Here is a 19,052-nt window from a genome sequence, read left to right on the forward strand (position 1 = left end):
ACAGTGGCGAGAGTGGACATCCCTGTGTTGTTCCTGACCTTAGGGGGAAAGCTCTCAGTTTCCCCATTGAGGATGATATTGGCATTGGGTTGTTCATATATGGCTTTTATGATCTCGAGGTATGATCCTTCCATCCCTACTTTCTTGAGGGTTTTTATCAAGAAGGGATGCTGTATTTTGTCAAATGCTTTCTCTGCATCTATTGAGAGGATCATATAGTTCTTGTCCTTTCTTTTTTTGATGTGATGAATCACATTAATTGTTTTGAGGATATTGAACCAACCCTGCATCCCAGGTATAAATCCCACTTGGTTGTGGTGAATAATTCTTTTTATGTATTGTTGGATCTGGTTGGCTAATATCTTGAGGATTTTTGCATCCATGTTCATCAGGGAAATTGATCTATAGTTCTCCTTTTTACTGGGGTCTCTCTCTGGTTTTGGAATCAGAGTAATGTTGGCTTCAAAGAAAGAGTTTGGAAGTTTTCCTTCCATTTCTATTTCTTGGAACAGTTTCAAGATAATAGGTGTTAACTCTTCCTTAAATGTTTGGTAGAATTCCCCTGGAAAGCCATTTGGTCCTGGATGCTTGTTTTTTGGCAGATTTTTTATTACTAATTTTATTTCCTTACTGGTTATGGGTCTGTTCAAATTTTCTATTTTTTCCTATTTCAGTTTTGGTAGGGTATATGTTTCTAGGAATTTGTCCATTTCTTCCAGATTGCCCATTTTATTGGCATATAATTGCTGATAATATTCTCTTATTATTGTTTTTATTTCTGTTGTGCTGGTTGTGATATCTCCTCTTTCATTCTTGATTTTACTTATTTGGGTCCTTTCCTTTTTCTTCTTGATCAAACTGGCTAGTGGTTTATCAATTTTGTTAATTCTTTCAAAGAACCAGCTCCTGATTTCATTGATCTGTTCTACTGTTTTTTTTGGTTTCAATAGCATTAATTTCTGCTCTAATCTTTATTATTTCCTGTCTTCTGCTGGTTTTGGGTTTTATTTGCTGTTCCTTTTCCAGCTCCTTAAGGCATAAGGTTAGGTTGTGTATCTGAGATCTTTCTTCCTTCTTTAGGAAGACCTGGATTGCTATATACTTTCCTCTTATGACCACCTTTGCTGCATCCCAGAGGTTTTGGGTTGTGGTGCTATCGTTTTCATTGACTTCCATATACTTTTTAATTCCTCTCTAACTGCTTGGCTAGTCCATTCATTCTTTAGTAGGATGTTCTTTAGTCTCCAAGTATTTGTTACCTTTCCAAATTTTTTCTTGTGGTTGATTTCAAGTTTCATAGCATTGTGGTCTGAAAATATGCATGGTATGATCTCGATCTTTTTGTACTTACTTAGGGCTGATTTATGTCCCAGTATATGGTCTATTCTGGAGAACATTCCATGTGCACTGGAGAAGAATATATGTTCTGCTGCTTTAGGATGAAATGTTCTGAATATATCTGTTAAGTCCATCTGGTCCAGTGTGGCATTCAAAGCCATTATTTCCTTGTTGATTTTTTGATTAGATGATCTATCCATTGCTGTGAGTGGGGTGTTGAAGTCTCCTACTATTATGGTATTACTATCGATGAGTTTCTTTATGTTTGTGATTAATTGATGTATATATTTGGGTATTCCCACATTTGGCTCATAAATGTTTACAATTGTTAGGTCTTCTTGGTCTATAGACCCCTTGATTATGATATAATGCCCTTCTGCATCTCTTGATACAGTCTTTATTTTAAAGTCTAAATTGTCTGATATAAGTATGGCTACTCCAGCTTTCTTTTGTTGACCATTAGCATGATAGATTGTTCTCCATCCCCTTATTTTCAACCTGAAGGTGTCTTTAGGTCTAAAGTGGGTCTCTTGTAAACGGCATATAGATGGATCTTGTTTTCTTATCCATTCTGTTATCCTATGTCTTTTGATTGGAGCATTGAGTCCATTGACGTTTAGAGTGAATACTGAAAGATATGAATTTATTGCCATTATGATGCTTATAGAGTTGGAGTTTCTGGTGATGTTCTCTGGTCCTTTCTAATATTTTGTTGCTTTTGGTATTTACTTATATATATAAATTATATATATATATATGTGTATATATTGTATTATTGTATTATTTCTACATATATATATATATTTTTTTCATCTTTTCTCCCCTCAGAGAGTCCCCCTTAAAATTTCTTGCAGGGCTGGTTTAGTGGTCACAAACTCCTTTAATGTTTGTTTGTCTGGGAAACTTTTTATCTCTCCTTCTATTTTGAATGATAGCCTTGCTGGATAAAGAATTCTTGGCTGCATATTTTTCTGATTCAGCACACTGAATATATCCCACCACTCCTTTCTGGCCTGCCAAGTTTCTGTGGATAGGTCTGCTGCAAACCTGATCTGTCTTCCCTTGTAGGTTAGGGACTTCTTTTCCCTTGCTGCTTTCATGATTCTCTCCTTGCCTGAGTATTTTGTGAATTTGACTATAATATGCCTTGATGATGGTCGGTTTTTGTTGAATCTAATGGGGGTCCTCTGTGCTTCCTGGATTTTGATGTCTGTGTCTTTCCCCGGGTTAGGAAAGTTTTCCACTATGATTTGCTCACATAACCCTTCTACCCCTATTTCTCTCTCTTCCTCCTCTGGGACCCCTATGATTCTGATGTCGTTCCTTTTTAATGAGTCACTGATTTCTCTAATTCTTAAATCGTGCTCTTTTGCCTTAACCTCCCTCTTTTTTTCTGCTTCGTTATTCCCTATAAGTTTGTCCTCTATATCACTGATTCTCTGTTCTGCCTCATCCATCCATGATTGCAGCTCAGTTATAGCATTTTTAATTTCATTCTGGCTATTTTTTACTTCTTTTGTCTCTGCAGAAAGAGATTCTAATCTATTTTTGACTCCAGTTAGTATCCTTATTATCGTGATTCTAAATTCTGGTTCAGACATCTTGCTTGTGTCTGTGTTGGTTAAATCCCTGGCTGTCATTTCTTCGTGATCTTTATTTTGGGGTGAATTCCTTCGTTTTGTCATTTTGAAGGGAGAAAAGGAATTAATAATGTAGAAAAATCAAATTAAAAAAAATTAAAATTAAAAAATATTAAAATTAAAAATTAAACACACACACACAAATCGAATAGATGATGTGACATTAGAGGAAAAAAGGGGGGAAGAAAAAAGAAAATTGTTTGAGAATTTGAAAAAATGAATACACTGAAGTAGACTAAAATGAGATGATGGGGGTAAAATAGAATTTAAAAAAATAAACAGAAAAGTAAAGAATATAGTAGAAAAACATTAAAGAAAAATATTTTTAATAAAAATTAAAAATAAATATGAATTTTTTCATTTTATGTATTTAAGAAAAAAGAAAAGAGGGGCGCCTGGGTGGCGCAGTCGGTTAAGCGTCCGACTTCAGCCAGGTCACGATCTCGCGGTCCGGGAGTTCGAGCCCCGCGTCGGGCTCTGGGCTGATGGCTCGGAGCCTGGAGCCTGTTTCCGATTCTGTGTCTCCCTCTCTCTCTGCCCCTCCCCCGTTCATGCTCTGTCTCTCTCTGTCCCAAAAATAAATAAACGTTGAAAAAAAAAATTTAAAAAAAAAAAAAGAAAAAAGAAAAGAAACAAAAAAGAGAAAAAAGAAAAGAAAAAAGAGAAATCATTTGAAAATTTGAAAAGGTGAATACACTGTAGTAGACTAAAATAAAATGATGGGAGTAAGATAGAATTTGAAAAATTTACATAAAACCAAAAACTATAGTAATAAAAATTAAATACAAATATTTTTAAAAGAAATTGAAAGGTAAAAATGATGTTTTTCTCTTTCTGCATTCAAGAAAAAGAAAAGGATTGAAAAAGAGAAAAAAAGAAAAAGAAAAAAAGGAAATTGTTTGAAAATTTGAAAACGTGAGTACACTGAAGTAGACTAAAATGAAATGATGGAAGTAAAGTAGAATTTGAAAAAATTTACACAAAAGTAAAAAATATAGTAATAAAAATTAAAGACAGATATTTTTAATAAAAATTGAAAATAAAAATGAAGCTTTTCTTTCTGTATTCAAGAAAAAGGAAAGAATTATAAAAGAGAAAAAGGAAAAAGGAAAAAAAAATTGAATAGATGAACCTGCTAACAGATTGAAGTAGGACTGAAATTGCTTCATTTTCCCCTAGAGGTCAGTCTATGTAGCTCTTTATAGTCTATAAATTAAGCTGAGACTTGTGTTCTTGAAGAGCGTAGTTGGCCCAGTTGGGCAGGGCTCGGTGTAACAGCTCCACTCTCCACTAGATTTTGCTGCTAGCCTACTGGGGTGGATTGTTGTGGTGCTCATAGGTGCGTATGCGCATGCGCGGGAGCAGTGAAAATGGCACCACCTAGCTACCCAGTCTTTTCTCCCAGATCAGCAATCGGGCACTGGTCCTCTGTCTTCAGCTCTTGTCCACTCCTGCTTTTTCACTCTCCTTGACGAGGCCCCAGGCAGTACCTCTCTCCCAAGTTTTGTCTCAGATGCGGCTGTTTTCCCCGGCCCCTTACTTCTGAAGGACTGTGGCTTTGACCTGTTCCACCCCTCTGCAGGAGGGTCTCACCGAGCAATGGCCGAATGAGCAATGGCTGAATGTTGGCTGCACCCAGGAACACCCTGCTGTTGCCGGCACCCTGAGACTGTGGGCAGGTGCCAGCCCGCCCCCCAAAAAGTTCATGAGACAGTGTAGCAGCAGCATTTCAGGGATTATGGAAAATCCCAACACACATCTGGGACCAGGCCTCACCCTCAACGACCTTGCCCTAGCACCAGTGAATGTGGCAGCCTTCCAGTGTCTGCTGGGACCAGGTGGCTTCAACAGTCTCTACCAAATATCCTTCCAGCAGTGGAACCGCTTTTCCCCGTGTGGCCCGAGAGCCTCCCGGACCCCACTCTGTTCCTGGGGATTTGCCTTTCCCACCAGAGCACCGCCAGGTATTGAGCTCCAGAGGTGCAGCCTTTGCGCTCCCCTTGTTTACAGTCTTAATGGAATTTAAACCCTCTCCTTTCTCCTTTCTCCCTTTTAGTTTAGTCCCTGTGGCTGTTTCCAATTTTCCTCTTTCTCTCCAGCTGTTTTTGGGGAGGGGTGCTGTTCCTGTATGCTCCCCCCTCCCCAGTCTCCATCCTCTCTTAGCCTGCAAAAGTGGTTCCCTACCTTTCATGGCTTCTCACTCCCCAAGTTCAGCTCTCTGTGCCACGTACCTGCTGAAATCTGTGGTTCAGGTTGTGCAGATTGTTGTGTTAATCCTCCAATCAGTTTTCTAGGTGTATAGGAAGGTTTAGTGTTGGCCTGGCTGTATTTCATGGATGCAAGACACACAAAAGCTTCTGTGCTGTTCCACTATCTTGGCTCCTCCCAATGCAAATGTTATTAAGCTTGATGGTGTCAGTAAGTTTTCTAAGTCTATTCTCTTTTGCATAATTTTTTTCTATCACCTGCCCAGCTTGATTACTTTCCATTACTCTGTTCTCCAAGTCACTGATTTATTCTTCTGCTCCTTTAGTCTATTTATTCCATCTAGCATATTTTTAATTTCATTTATTGTGTTTTTAATCTCTGATTATTTGTTTTTTATCTCTTTGTTAAGGGTTTCACTGATGTCCTCCACTCTTTTCTCAAGTATTTGGTATAATCTTTTTGGAGGGAAATTTGACAACTTTTATCAAATATATTTGGTGGGAAATTTCACAATACCTATTAATTCATATGAAATGTGCATACCTTTGACCCATTTGCTCTACTTATAAGTATTTTTTCTGAGGAAATAATTGGACAAATATGCAAAGATGAATGTTTTAGAATGTTGGTTGAAGTATTGTTTATCATGGTAAGAATTTAGAAATAACCTAAATATTTACCAGTAAAAGATTAGTGAATCTATGATAGGTTCACTACTTGTGATAGGTTCAAACAATGTAAGGGAATACATTGTAGCAATTTAAATAATTTATTGTTGGGGCACCTGGGTGGCTCAGTGGGCTAAGCATCTAACTTCAGCTCAGGTCATGATCTCACAGTTCTTGAGTTTGAGCCCTGCGTTGGGCAATGTGCTGATGGCTCAGAGCTTGAGGCCTGCCTCAGATTCTGTGTCTCCTTTCTCTCCCCTGCTTGTGCTCTATCTCTTTCAAAAATAAATAAACATTAAAAAAATAAATAATGTATTGTTAAATAAAACAAAAAATTAAATAGACAAAATATAAATATTTATAGAAAAATTCAATGTTGGGGCGCCTGGGTGGCTCAGTCGGTTGAGCGTCTGACTTGGACTTCAGCTCAGGTCATGATCTCATGGTTTGTGAGTTCGAGCCCCACGTCAGGCCCTGTGCTGACAGCTCAGAGCCTGGAGCCTGCTTTGGATTCTGTGTCTACCTCACTCTCTGCCCCTCCCCTGCTCATGCTCTGTCTCTCTTGGTCTCAAAAATAAATAAAAACATTAAAAAAAAAAGAAAAATTCAATGTTAAATTTAACAAAGTTAGAGAAACTTCCAGAACCAAAGTGCAGTTCCCCAGACCAGGAGCACCACATCATCTGAGAAGGTGTTAGAAATGTAAATTCTTGAATCTAACCTTAGAATTCCTGAATTAGTGAATCTGGCTGTGAGGTTTAGCAATCTGTGTTTTAAAAGTCTCTTCCAATGATTCTGATGCACAGTAAAGTTTAGAACCATAGCTTTAGATTTTAGGAGAACAGAAATAGAATATACAACTTTCAAATCATTAAGAGGAAAAAATGTGTTGGAAAGAAAATGCAACCAAGTAAAAAAATGTCAGGGAAGAATAAAACAAAACAAAACAAACAAGAAACCATGGTGAATATGAAATATAAAATAAAATAATATCGTGGAAATAAGCCTAAAAATATTAATAGTTTCACATATAAATAAAGCCTAAATACACCTATAAAAAACAAAGGTTCTCTTGTTAAATACTTTCATGTTGTCAATCTAAGACTTGACTTAAAAATAAATGAACAGTTTGAAAATAAAGAAGAAAAAAGTATGAGGCAAATAAAAATTTGAAAAAGGATATATGGCAATACTAATTCAAGACCAAATAGAAATAAAGGCAAAAGCATTACAGAATAAAATGGTTATTTCATACTGATAAAAAGTTCAAACACTGGGGGCGCCTGGGTGGCTCAGTTGGTTGGGCGACCAACTTCAGCTCAGGACATGATCTCACGGTTCATGAGTTTGAGCCCCGTGTCGGCCTCTATGCTGACAGCTCAGAGCCTGGAGCCTGCTTTGGATTCTGTGTCTTCCTCTCTCTGTCCCTCCCCTGCTCACACACTGTCTCTATCTCTCTCAAAAATAAACATTAAAAAAAGTTAAAAAAAAAAGTTCAAACCAGCAAACCCATTTATTTCTTAAATAAATCATGAAACTTCATATGGAACATGTTCCTTAGACATTAGCAGGCTAAGTAGACAAAAGTAAGTCACAACAGGTAAATTTTGAATAACATAATTTATAAACTTAATCTAATAGATACATGAAGAACTGTGTCCAACCGCACATAGGAAGTCACATAGGCCACAATCACGTATGACATTGTAATGCAATTAGAAATTAACAACAACAACAACAAAAGGATAGGCAAACAACAACAACAAAACAGAACTAAAAGCAAACTACAGACCTGGAAATTAAAAATTAAATCATGTTTGGAAGAAAGAAAATAAAAAATGAAATTATAAACTATTTAGAAGTGAACAAAAACAAGAATGTGGAATATTTCCTGTGGAATACAGCCAAAGTACAACCCAGAGGAAAGTTTATAGTTGAAATACATTATTAGAAAAACAAGAGAGATAGAAAGTAAATGATTAAGGACACAGCTCCAGGGCTAAGGGGGGAAAAAAAAATAAATCCAAAGTACATATCAGGAAGGAAGCAATAAAAAGAAAAGCAGAAAATAATAATTTAAAGAATAAGTAACAAGCAAAACCCTTCCATGACTGCAATCCTGATCAGTACCCAAGTATGGTTCTGTAAAAGACCAGTAAAATAGACAAACCAGCAACAAGTCTGATGAAGAAAAGGAAGAGAGGAATAACTGATAAATTATTAGGAATGACAAAAGATAACTATAGGGTAGAGGAATTTCTAAAATTGTAAGAGATCATCTAATACATTGTATGGCAACCTATATGAATATTTAAATAAAATGAAATGCTTTTGTAGCAGAAATATGAATAATCGAAATCAACTGAAGAAGAACTAAAAAGTGGAATAGCTCAAGAAGTATGAAAGAAATTGAGGGGCTCCTGGTGGCTTAGTAGGTTGAGCAACCAACTCTTGATTTCAGCTCAGTCATCATCCCAGGGTCATGGGAATGAGTCTTGTGTAGGGTTTTGCACTGAGAGTGGAGCCTGCTTAAGATTCTCTTTCCCCTTCTCCTCCTTTCCCCCACTCACATGCTCTCACTTTCTCTCTAAACTAAAAAATAAAAATAAAAATATTGAAAATATACTTACAGATAGTTTAATTCCCCATACCTATAAGAAAAAAATTTTTATACTGTGGAAACTCTTCCAGATTTTACAAAGTGTAGAGAAGTTTTCTAACTCATTCCACACTACAGTAGTCTCAATAGCAAAACCATGCAATAAATAACACAGAAGACTGTAGTCTATTATCACTTATGAAATAAAAAATCCTAAATAAAATTTCAGAAAAGAGAATCTAGCAGAATATTAAAAGAACAATAAATCATGATGTAATAGGACTAACCCATTATACATGGAAGATTCACTATCAGTTTATGACTATAATAAAGGAAAAATAATACAACTATCTGAATAGATGCCAAAAAAAATTTGGAAAAAAATCATGAAATTGTAGTAAAAACAGCAACAAAAATAACCATTTGTAAGCCAGGAATATAAGGAAATTCCCCAACCTGATCAACGATATCTACTAGGAAAGTGCCGTGAATCAATCTTTTTTTTTTTAATAAGCAGCAGGCAAAAGTTTATTAGATTATAAGATTAGAAAATAAGAGGAGTATGAAAGCTTTCTTTGCAGAAAGGGGGACATGTGAAAGTGAATGCCCCAGTGAATCAATCTTAATCACAAAGTCCTTACCCATTTCTGCTAGAGTCCAACAAGTTTACTGTCTCTGCTTCAAATTAACATTATTTTGGGGCTCTTAGTGTCATAAGACACAAATAGAAGAGGAATAAATCTTGGAAAGGAAGAGTCATATCAAATGGTCAGTACTTGCAGGTCATATTTTCCTCCCTAGAAAATTCAAGAGAATCAATAGTAGAACTACTTGAACTGAGAGTTCAAAGTAAAAGAGGAAGATTCAAAATCAAGGTACAAAAGTCAATAATTTTCCTATGTATTATCAATAAGCAATTTGAAAATGGGGAAAGGAGTTAAGATGGCAGAGCAGCATGGAGACCTGAGCTTCTCTTGTCCCAGAAATACAGGTAGATGAGCACCAAACCATTTTGTATACTTAGGAAATTGATCTGAAAATTAACACAATAATCTGCATAACTTGAGCCACAGAACTCGGCTGGTACGTGGTGTGGAGAGGTGAACTGGGGTAAAGAAAAGCTGCAGAGGGTAGGGAGCTGTTTTTGTGGAGACAGGACAGAGAAAGAGAAAGGGGGAGAGTGCATTGGGATCACGGAAGAAAAGCACTCCCCCAAAAGTAGCTGGAGAGTAACACTCGCAAAGGACTGAACAAGAAATCTGTTCCTTAAAACCATTGATGGGAAGAAAGGAGAGGGTTTTAATACCATCAGGATTCTATAAACAGTGGAACACAGTCTGAAGTTTCATAGCTCAGTGCCTGGTGGTGCTCTGGTGAGGAAGTAGGACAAATCCTCAGGAGTAGGCAGTGAGGTCTGAGGGGTCTGTGTGTCACATGGAGAATAGCAGTTCCCCCTGCTTGGAGTGCATTTGGTAGAGGCCATATGGCCTTCTCTTAGGCAAAGGTCCCAGTGTACCCCAGAAAGCAGCCACATTTGCTGGAATTGGGACAAAGATACCAGAGGGCAGTGAAACCTGGTGCTGGCTATGTGTTGTGGTTCGCCATAATCTGTGAACCTCTGTCACTGCACAATCATACAGACATTTTCTGGCACAAGCCAGCACCCAGCCATTGCTCAGTGAGACCCTCCCCCAGAGAGTCAGAATGGGTCCAAGCCACAGGGGTCTCTGAAGTGTGGAATTTTGAAACATAACTCCATCTGAGATAAAACTCTGGAGGGGGGTTGCCACCTGGCAGGCAGAGAGCTTGGACATGGACAGGGCACAGGGGCGGAGTAGACAGAAGCCTGAGACAAAGGGGGGGTCCTTGATCACAGGTAAGTGAGAGCTTAAAGTTCCCGTGACAGAGATGAGGGAGCTGGGTGAAGCCATTTCCACCTCTCCTGCACACGCACATGTGCAAGGATATGCATGCACGCCACTCAGATCCACCATAGTAAGCTACGCAGTGGCAACTAGTGGGCTTACACCAAGTCTCACCCAGCTGTGCCCTCCAAGCACATCCCCTAGAAGACCAGCACAAGTCACTCCACCTGCTTAGTGTATGGACTATAAAGGGCTTCATAGTTTCAGTTCTAGGGGAGGCTGGACGTAACTTCATTCAGGTTTCATTCCGTTTGGTGGTTCATTTATTTGTTCATTTTATTTGCTTCTTTTTTTGCTTAAATTGTTTTCTTTTTTCTTTCTTTTTTTCCCTTTCTTGGATTCAGAAAGAAAAAATATTTTTCTTTTATTTTTTTCATTTTATTTTTAAAAATTTTTATTCTATTTAACTTTATTCTGTTTTATTATATAATTTTTTAATTTAAATTTTTTTCTTACCTTTTTTCCTTTTTTCCCCCCTTTTTTTCTCTATTCTAATCAAGCTTCTTTCAACAATTAGATCAAAACACACAGTAGGATCTAGCTTCCCCTATTTGGCTTTTTTGTTTTGTTTTGAAAGTTTTAATTTTAATTTGTAATTTTATTAATTTTTTCTTCCTCCAAAATGACAAAATGAAGGGATTCACCCCAAAAGAAAGAACAGAAAGAAATGACATCCAGGGGATTAATCAACACAAATATAAGCAAGATATCAGAATTAGAATTTAGAATCACAATAATAAGAATACTAGCTAGAGTTGGAAAAAGCATAGAATCCCTTTTTGTGGAGATAAAAGAAGTAAAACCTAGTCAGGGCAAAATTAAAAATGCTATAACTAAGATGCAATCTTGAATGGATGCCATGACAGCAAGGATGGATGAAGCAGAGCAGCAAATCAGCGATATAAAATATACAATTATGGAGAATAAAGAAGCAGAAAAAAAGAAGGGAAACAAAGGAAATAGATCACAATAAAAGACTTAGAGAACTCAGTGACTTATTAAAATGGATTAATATCCAATTATAGGAGTCCTGGAAGATGAAGAGAGAGAAAAAAGGACAGAAGATTTGTGTGAGCAAATTATAGTGGAAAACTTTCCTAATCTGAGGAAGGACACAGACATCAAAATCTAAGAAGCACAAACTCCCATTATATTCAATAAAAACCGACCATCACCAAGGCATATCATAGTCAAATTCACAAATACACAGATAAGGATAGAATTATGAGAACAGCAAGGGAAAAAAAAGTCCTTAACCTTTAAGTGAAGACAAATAAGGTTTGCTGCAGACCTATCCAAAGAAACTTGGCAGGTCAGAAAGGATTGGCAGGATATATTTCAATATGCTGAATCAGAAAAATATGCAGCCAAGAATTCTTTATCCAGCAAGCCTGTCAATCAAAATAGGAAAGATAAAGGGTTTCCCAGAAAAACAAAAACTAAAAGAGTTTGTGACCACTAAACCCACCCTGCAAGAAATTTTAAGTGGGGCCCTTTGAGTAGAGAAAAGACAAAACAAAACAAAAAAGACCAAAAACAATAAAGACTGGAAAGGACCAGAGAACACCACCAGAAACTCCAAGTCTACAAGCATCATAATGGCAATAAGTTCATATCTTTCAGTACTCACTCTAAATGTCAATGGACTAAATGCTCCAATCAAAAGACATAGGGTGTCAAAATGGATAATAAAATAAGACCCATATGTATGCTGTTTTCAAGAGACTCATTTTATACCTAAAGACACCTGCAGATTGAAAGTAAGTGGATGGAGAACCATCTAGAATTCTAATGGTCATCAAAAGAAAGCTGCAGTAGCCATACTTATATCAGACAAACTAGATTTTAAAGAAAGGCCTGCAATAAGAGATGAAAAGGGGCATTATATAATAATCAAGGGGTCCATCCACCAGGAAGATCTAACAATTGTAAATATTTATTCCCCCAACGTGGAATCACCCAGATATATGAATCAATTAATCACAAACATAAAGAAACTAATTGATAATAATATCGTAATAGTAGGAGACTTCAAAACCCCACTTACAGCAATGGACAGTTCATCTAAATAGAAAACCAACAAGGAAACGATGGCTTTGAATGACACACTGGACTGGATGGACTTAACAGATATATTCAGAACACATCATCCTAAAGCAGCAGAATACACATTCTTCTTGAGTGCACATGGAACATTCTCCAGAATAGATCACATACGGGTCACAAATCAGCTCTCAACAAGGACAAAAAGATTGAGATCATACCTTGCATATTTTCAGACCATAATGCTATAAAACTCTAAATCAACCACAAGAAAAAATTTGGAAAGATAATGAATACTTGGAGATTAAATAACATTCTACTAAAGAATGAATGGGTTAGCCAAGAAATGAAAGAGGAAATTAAAAAGTACGTGGAAGCCAATGAAAATGAAACATGAGAGCCCAAAATCTCTAGGAGGCAGCAAAGGTCATCATAAGAAGGAATTACATAGCAATCCAGGCCTTCCTAAAGAAGGAAGAAAAGTCTCAAATATGCAACCTAACCTTATACATAAAAGAGCTGTAAAAAGAACAGCAAATAAAGCCCAAAACCAGCAGAAGAAGGGAAATAATAAATATCAGAGCAGAAGAAATGATATCAAAATAAAAAAAAAATAGAACAGATCGATGAAACCAGGAGCTTGTTCTTTGAAAGAGTTAATAAAATTGATAAACCTCTAGCCAGACTGATCAAAAAGAAAAAGGAGAGGACCCAAATAAATAAAATCACTAATGAAAGAGGAGAGATCGCAACCAATACCGCAGAAATACAAACAATAATAAAGGAATATTATGAGCAATCATATGCCCACAAATGGGCAATCTGGAAGAAATGGACAAATTCCTAGAAACATATAAACTACCAAGACTGAAACAGGAAGAAACAGAAAATTTGAACAGACCCATAGCCAGTAAAGAAATTGAATCAGTAATCAAAAATCTCCCAACAAACAAGAGTCCAGGGTTTGATGGCTTTGCAGGGGAGTTCTACCAAACATTTAATGAAGAGTTAACACCTATTCTCTTGAAGCTGTTCCAAAAAATAGAAATGGAAGGAAAATTTCCAAACTCATTCTATGAAGCCAACATTACCTTGATTACAATATCAGACAAAGAGCCCACTGAACAGAAACCAATTTCCCTGATGAACATGAGTGCAAAAATTCTCAACAAGATACTAGCAAACCGAATCCAACAATACATTAAAAGAATCATTCACCACGACCAAGTGGGATTTATTCCTGGGATGCAGGGCTGGTTCAATATCTGCAAAACAATTAATGTGATTCATCACATCAAAAAAAGAAAGGATAAGAACTATATGATCCTCTCAATAGATGCAGAGAAAGCATTTGACAAAATACAGCATCCCTTCTTGATAAAAACCCTCAAGAAAGTAGGGATAGAAGGATCATACCTCGAGATCATAAAAGCCATATATGAACAACCAATGCCAATATCATCCTCAATGGGGAAACTGAGAGCTTTCCCCCTAAGGTCAGGAACAACACAGGGATGTCCACTCTCGCCACTGTTATTCAACATAGTATTGGAAGTCTTAGCCTCTGCAATCAGACAACACAAAGAAATAAAAGGCATCCAAATGGGCAAGGAGGAAGTCAAACTCTCACTCTTCACAGACAACATGATACTCTATCTGGAAAACCCAAAAGACTCCACCAAAAAACTGTTAGAACTGACTCACGAATTCAGCAAAGTTGCAGGATGTGAATCAATATACAGAAATCAGTTGCATTTCTATATGCCAATAATGAAGCACCAGAAAGAGAAATCAAGAAATTGATTCCATTTACAATTGTACCAAAAATCATAAAACACCTAGGAATAAACCTAACCAAAGAGATGAAAAATCTGTACACTGACAACTATAGAAAGCTTATGAAAGGAATTGAAGAAGATGCAAAAAAATGGAAAAACTTTCCATGCTCATGGATTAGAAGAACAATATTGGTAAAATGTCGATACTACCCAAATCAATCTACATATTCAATGCAATCCCTATCAAAATAACACCAGAATTCTTCACAGAGATAGAACAATCCTTAAATTTGCATGGAACCAGAAAAGACCCCAAATAACTAAAGCAATTTGAAAAAGAAAAGCAGAGCTGGAGGCATCACAATTCCAGACTTCAAGCTGTATTACAAAGCTGTAATCATCAAAACAGTATGGTACTGGCAGAAAAACAGACACATAGATCAATGGAACAGAATGGAGAACCCAGAAATGGACCCACAAACATATGGCCAACTAATTTTTGACTAAGCAGGAAAGAATATCCAATGGAATAAAAACAAATGGTGTTGGGAAAACTGGACAGGGACATGCAGAAGAATGAATCTGGGCCACTTTCTTACACCATAAACAAAAATAAACTCAAAATGGATGAAAGACCTAAACATAAGACAGGAGGCCATCAAAATCCTAGAGGAGAAAACAGGCAACAACCTCTCTGACCTTGGCTGCAGCACCTTCTTACTTGACATGTCTCTGGAGACAAGGGAAACAAAAACAAAAATGAACTATGAGGACCTCATGAAGATAAGAAGCTTCTGCACAGCCAAGGGCACAATCAGCAAAACCAAAAGGCAACCAACAGAATGGGGGAAGATATTTGCAAGTGACATATCAGATAAAGGGTTAGTATCCAACATAAAGAACTTATCATAATAAATAACCCAAAAACAAATAACCCAGTGAAGAAATGGGCAAAAACATGAATAGACACTTTTCCAAAGAAGACATCCAGATGGCTAACAGACACATGAAAAAAATGCTCAATATCACCCATTGTCAGGGAAATACAAATCAAAACCACAATGAGATACCACCTCACACCTGTCAGAATGGCTAACATTAACAACTCAGGCAACAACAGATGATGGCAAGGATGTATTGCTGGTGGGAATGGAAACTGGTGTAGCCACTCTGGAAAACAGTATGGAGGTTCCTCAAAAAATTAAAAATAGAACTACCCTACAACTGAGCAATTGCACTACTAGGTATTTATCCAAAGGATACAGTATCCAAAGGATGCTGATTCAAAGGGACACATGTACCCCAGTGTTTATAGCAGCACTATTGACAATAGCCGAAATATGGAAAGAGCCCAAATGTCCATTAACTGATGAATGGATAAAGAAGATGTGGTATATATACATAATGGAATATTACCTGGCAATCAAAAGGAATGAAATCTTGCCATTTCCAACAACATGGATGGAACTAGAATGTATTATGCTAAGCAAAATAAGTCAGAGAAAGACAGATATATGATTTCATTCATATATGGAATTTAAGATACAAAACAGATGAACATAAGGAAAGGGAAGCAAAAATAAAGTAAAAACAGAGAGGGAGAAAAGCCACAAGAGATTCTTAAATACAGAGAACAAACTGAGGGTTGCTAGAGGGGAGTTGGGTGGGGGGGGGGGAAGGGCTAAATGGTTGATAGGTATTCAGAAAGGTGCTTGTTGGGATGAGCACTGGGTGTTATATGTAAATGATGAATCACTAAATTCTATTCCTGTAATCATTAAAAAAAAAGCAACAATAACAACAATTTAAAAAAGTGATGGGAAAAGAATATATCTCAATGGAATTAAGATAAAAGACCTAGAAATAAATTAAGTAAATATTAAATACTTTTATGAAGAGAAATATAAAACTTTTCTGGAATATATGAAAAAAACCTGAATAAATGGAGAGGCATATGCATTTTCCTAGATGGGAAGACTCAATGTTTACAGTTGTCTGATGTCTTAAATTTAATCTCTTAAAATCAATGTAGTCTCAGTCCCAATCCCAAGAGGATTCTTTATGGAACTTGAAAAGTGAATTTTGAAGTTCATAAAATGAGAAGATAATGCTAAGAAACTGTTGGGGGAAAATGAGCTTTAGTGGAAGACTTGCTCTATTGAATACCAAGATGTGTTATAAAGCAATATGTACTAGTTATCTATTGCTGCGTAACAAAGTGCCTCCAAATCTGGCATTTTAAAACAACAGAGGGGTGCCTGGGTAGCTCTGTTGGGTATCAGACTTTGGCTTAGATCATGATCTCACCGTTCCCGAGTTCGAGCCCCATGTTGGGCTCTGTGCTGATAGTTCAGAGCCTGGAGCCTGTTTTGGATTCTCTCTCTCTCTTTCTCTCTCTCTCAAAAATAAATAAAACATTAAAAAATAAAATGAAATAACAGGTATTTATTGTGTCACGCAGTTTCTGAGGATCAGTAATCTGGAATGACTTAGCTGGCTGAGGCTCTCTCTTGAAGTTGCAATCAAGATGTCGGTCAGCACTGCAGTTATCTGAAGGGGCTGAAAATCTATTTCCAAGCTCACACATGTGCCTGTTGGTGGGAGGCTTCTGTTCTTTGCCATAACAGCCTCTCTACAGGCTGCTTATAGGACAGGGCATCTGGTTTTTCCCAGTGCAAGTGATGGGAGAGAGGGAAATCCAAAACGGAAGTGACATACAATCTCCTCTGTCATATGCTATTGACTGCACAGACCAGCCTTGGTATAAGAGAAGAGGGGACTATACAAGACTGTGAATACCAGGAGGCAGGAATCATTGGGAGCACCTTGGCAGCTGCCCACCACATGATAGTTATATACAAGTGTGGTATTGGTACTGGAAGAGACAAATAGACCAAAAGAAAAGCACAGAGATTCAGAAACTGACCTGGGTATATATGGGAATTCAGCTTATCTTAAAAGGGTAAATTTAAATCAGCGAGGAGAACTGACAATTCACTACACTGTGATATGAAATTCACTATCCATTTTGAAAAAGGATCACATTAGACTCATACTGCATACCATACCCCTAAGTAAATTTCAGAAAAGGAGCTTAAAAAATACATACACATTTATTTGAAATAAATATAGGAGGATATTTTTAATCAGCTTACTTTCCAAGCAAGGTACTAAAGCTTTAAAGCAACATATTGACATATATGGGTTCACTGTAGTAAAAACAAACAAAACCCCACAAAAAAATAATAATCTGTTAAGACAAATTTAAAGAGTAAAGCTGTGAAAAAGTAGTTAACATGCATTTTATACAAAAACACATTTTACCCAGGTTATATAAATAGCTCCCATAATCAATAAGGAATAAGGACAAGATTAGTAGTAAAACCAGCAAAGAACGTAAACAAAACAATTCAAGGAAGAAGAGCTATAAATGGCAAATGAACATAAGACATGAATTTCATTAGCAACCAGGCAATGCAACTGTAAAAGATCATTTTACCTCTCAGAATGGCAAAAATTTTAAATATGGGTATGATCAAGATATAGGGAAGTGAATGTTCATGTTATTGGAGGGGTATATGTTAGTGAGACCTTTTTGGAAGGCAGTTTAGTAAGATCCATTAAAATTTTAAACGTTAGGTGTGCCTGGGTGGCTCAGTTGGTTAAGCATCTGACTTCGGCTCAGGTCACAATCTCATGGTTCACGAGTTCGAGCCCCCGGTTGGACTCTGTGCTGACAGCTCAGAGCCTGGAGCCTGCTTCAGATTCTGTGTCTCCCTCTCTCTCTGACCCTCCCCTGCTTATTCTCTTTCTCTCTCTCTCTCAAAAATAAACATTAAAAACTTTTTTTAAATGTGAATAATTCCAAGGCAGCATCACCTGTCTAGAAATTTATCCTGTGGGAATACTTACATGTGCACAAAGATGTACGTGTAAGGATGCACATTGTAACATTGTTTTAATTCAGTAACAAAATGAAAATAACCAATTAATACAGGCATGGCTTAACAAATTGTGGGAAATTTATCCCATGGAATACCATGCAACTGTTGAAAAGAATGAGCTAAACTTAATGCATTGAATGAAAATACCTGCAGGAAGTACTGTCAGTGAAAAAAATTTGTCACAGAATAGTACTTCTGGTATGTTCCCCTTTACTACATATAAATGCATTATATCTATGTGCAGAGAAAAACTAAAAGGCTGCCCACTGAACTTTAAAAAAATATTTTAACATTTATTTATTATTGAGAGACAGAGAGACACAGAGCATGAGCATGGGAGGGGCAGAAAGAGGGGGAGACACAGAATCTGAAGCAGGCTCCAGGCCCTGAGCCATCAGTATAGAGCCTGATGGGGGACTCGAACTCACAAACTATGAGATCATGACCTGAGCTAAGTCAGACGCTTAACCCACTGAGCTCCTCAGGTGGCCCAGAACTTTGAAAGTACTACTCTTCTGGGGCACCTGCTTCAGCGGGTTAAGTGTCTGACTTCAGCTCAGGCCATGATCTCAGGATTCATGAGCTTGAGCCCTGCATCAGGTTCTCTGTTGTCAGTTCAGAGCCTGATTCAGATCCTCTGTCTCCCTCTCTCTGCCCCTCCTCTGCCTCACATATGCTCTCTCTCTCTTATAAATAAACAAAAATCAAACAAACAAATAAAGAAAAGTAGTACTTTCCTAAGACAGATTTGGGAGTGAGGATGGTGGCAAAAGGGATAAGTACATCTTTTAGTCTACATAACTACTTATTTAAAACTTTCACAATGAGAGCATTCATATACAATTTATGTATTTGTAAGATAATTTTTTTAAAAAAATGAATAGGTTTTAGGGCATCAAATTCAAGATG

Source organism: Prionailurus viverrinus, chromosome A2 (genome assembly GCF_022837055.1).
Source record: "Prionailurus viverrinus isolate Anna chromosome A2, UM_Priviv_1.0, whole genome shotgun sequence".
In the NCBI taxonomy this organism is placed as follows: domain Eukaryota; kingdom Metazoa; phylum Chordata; class Mammalia; order Carnivora; family Felidae; genus Prionailurus; species Prionailurus viverrinus.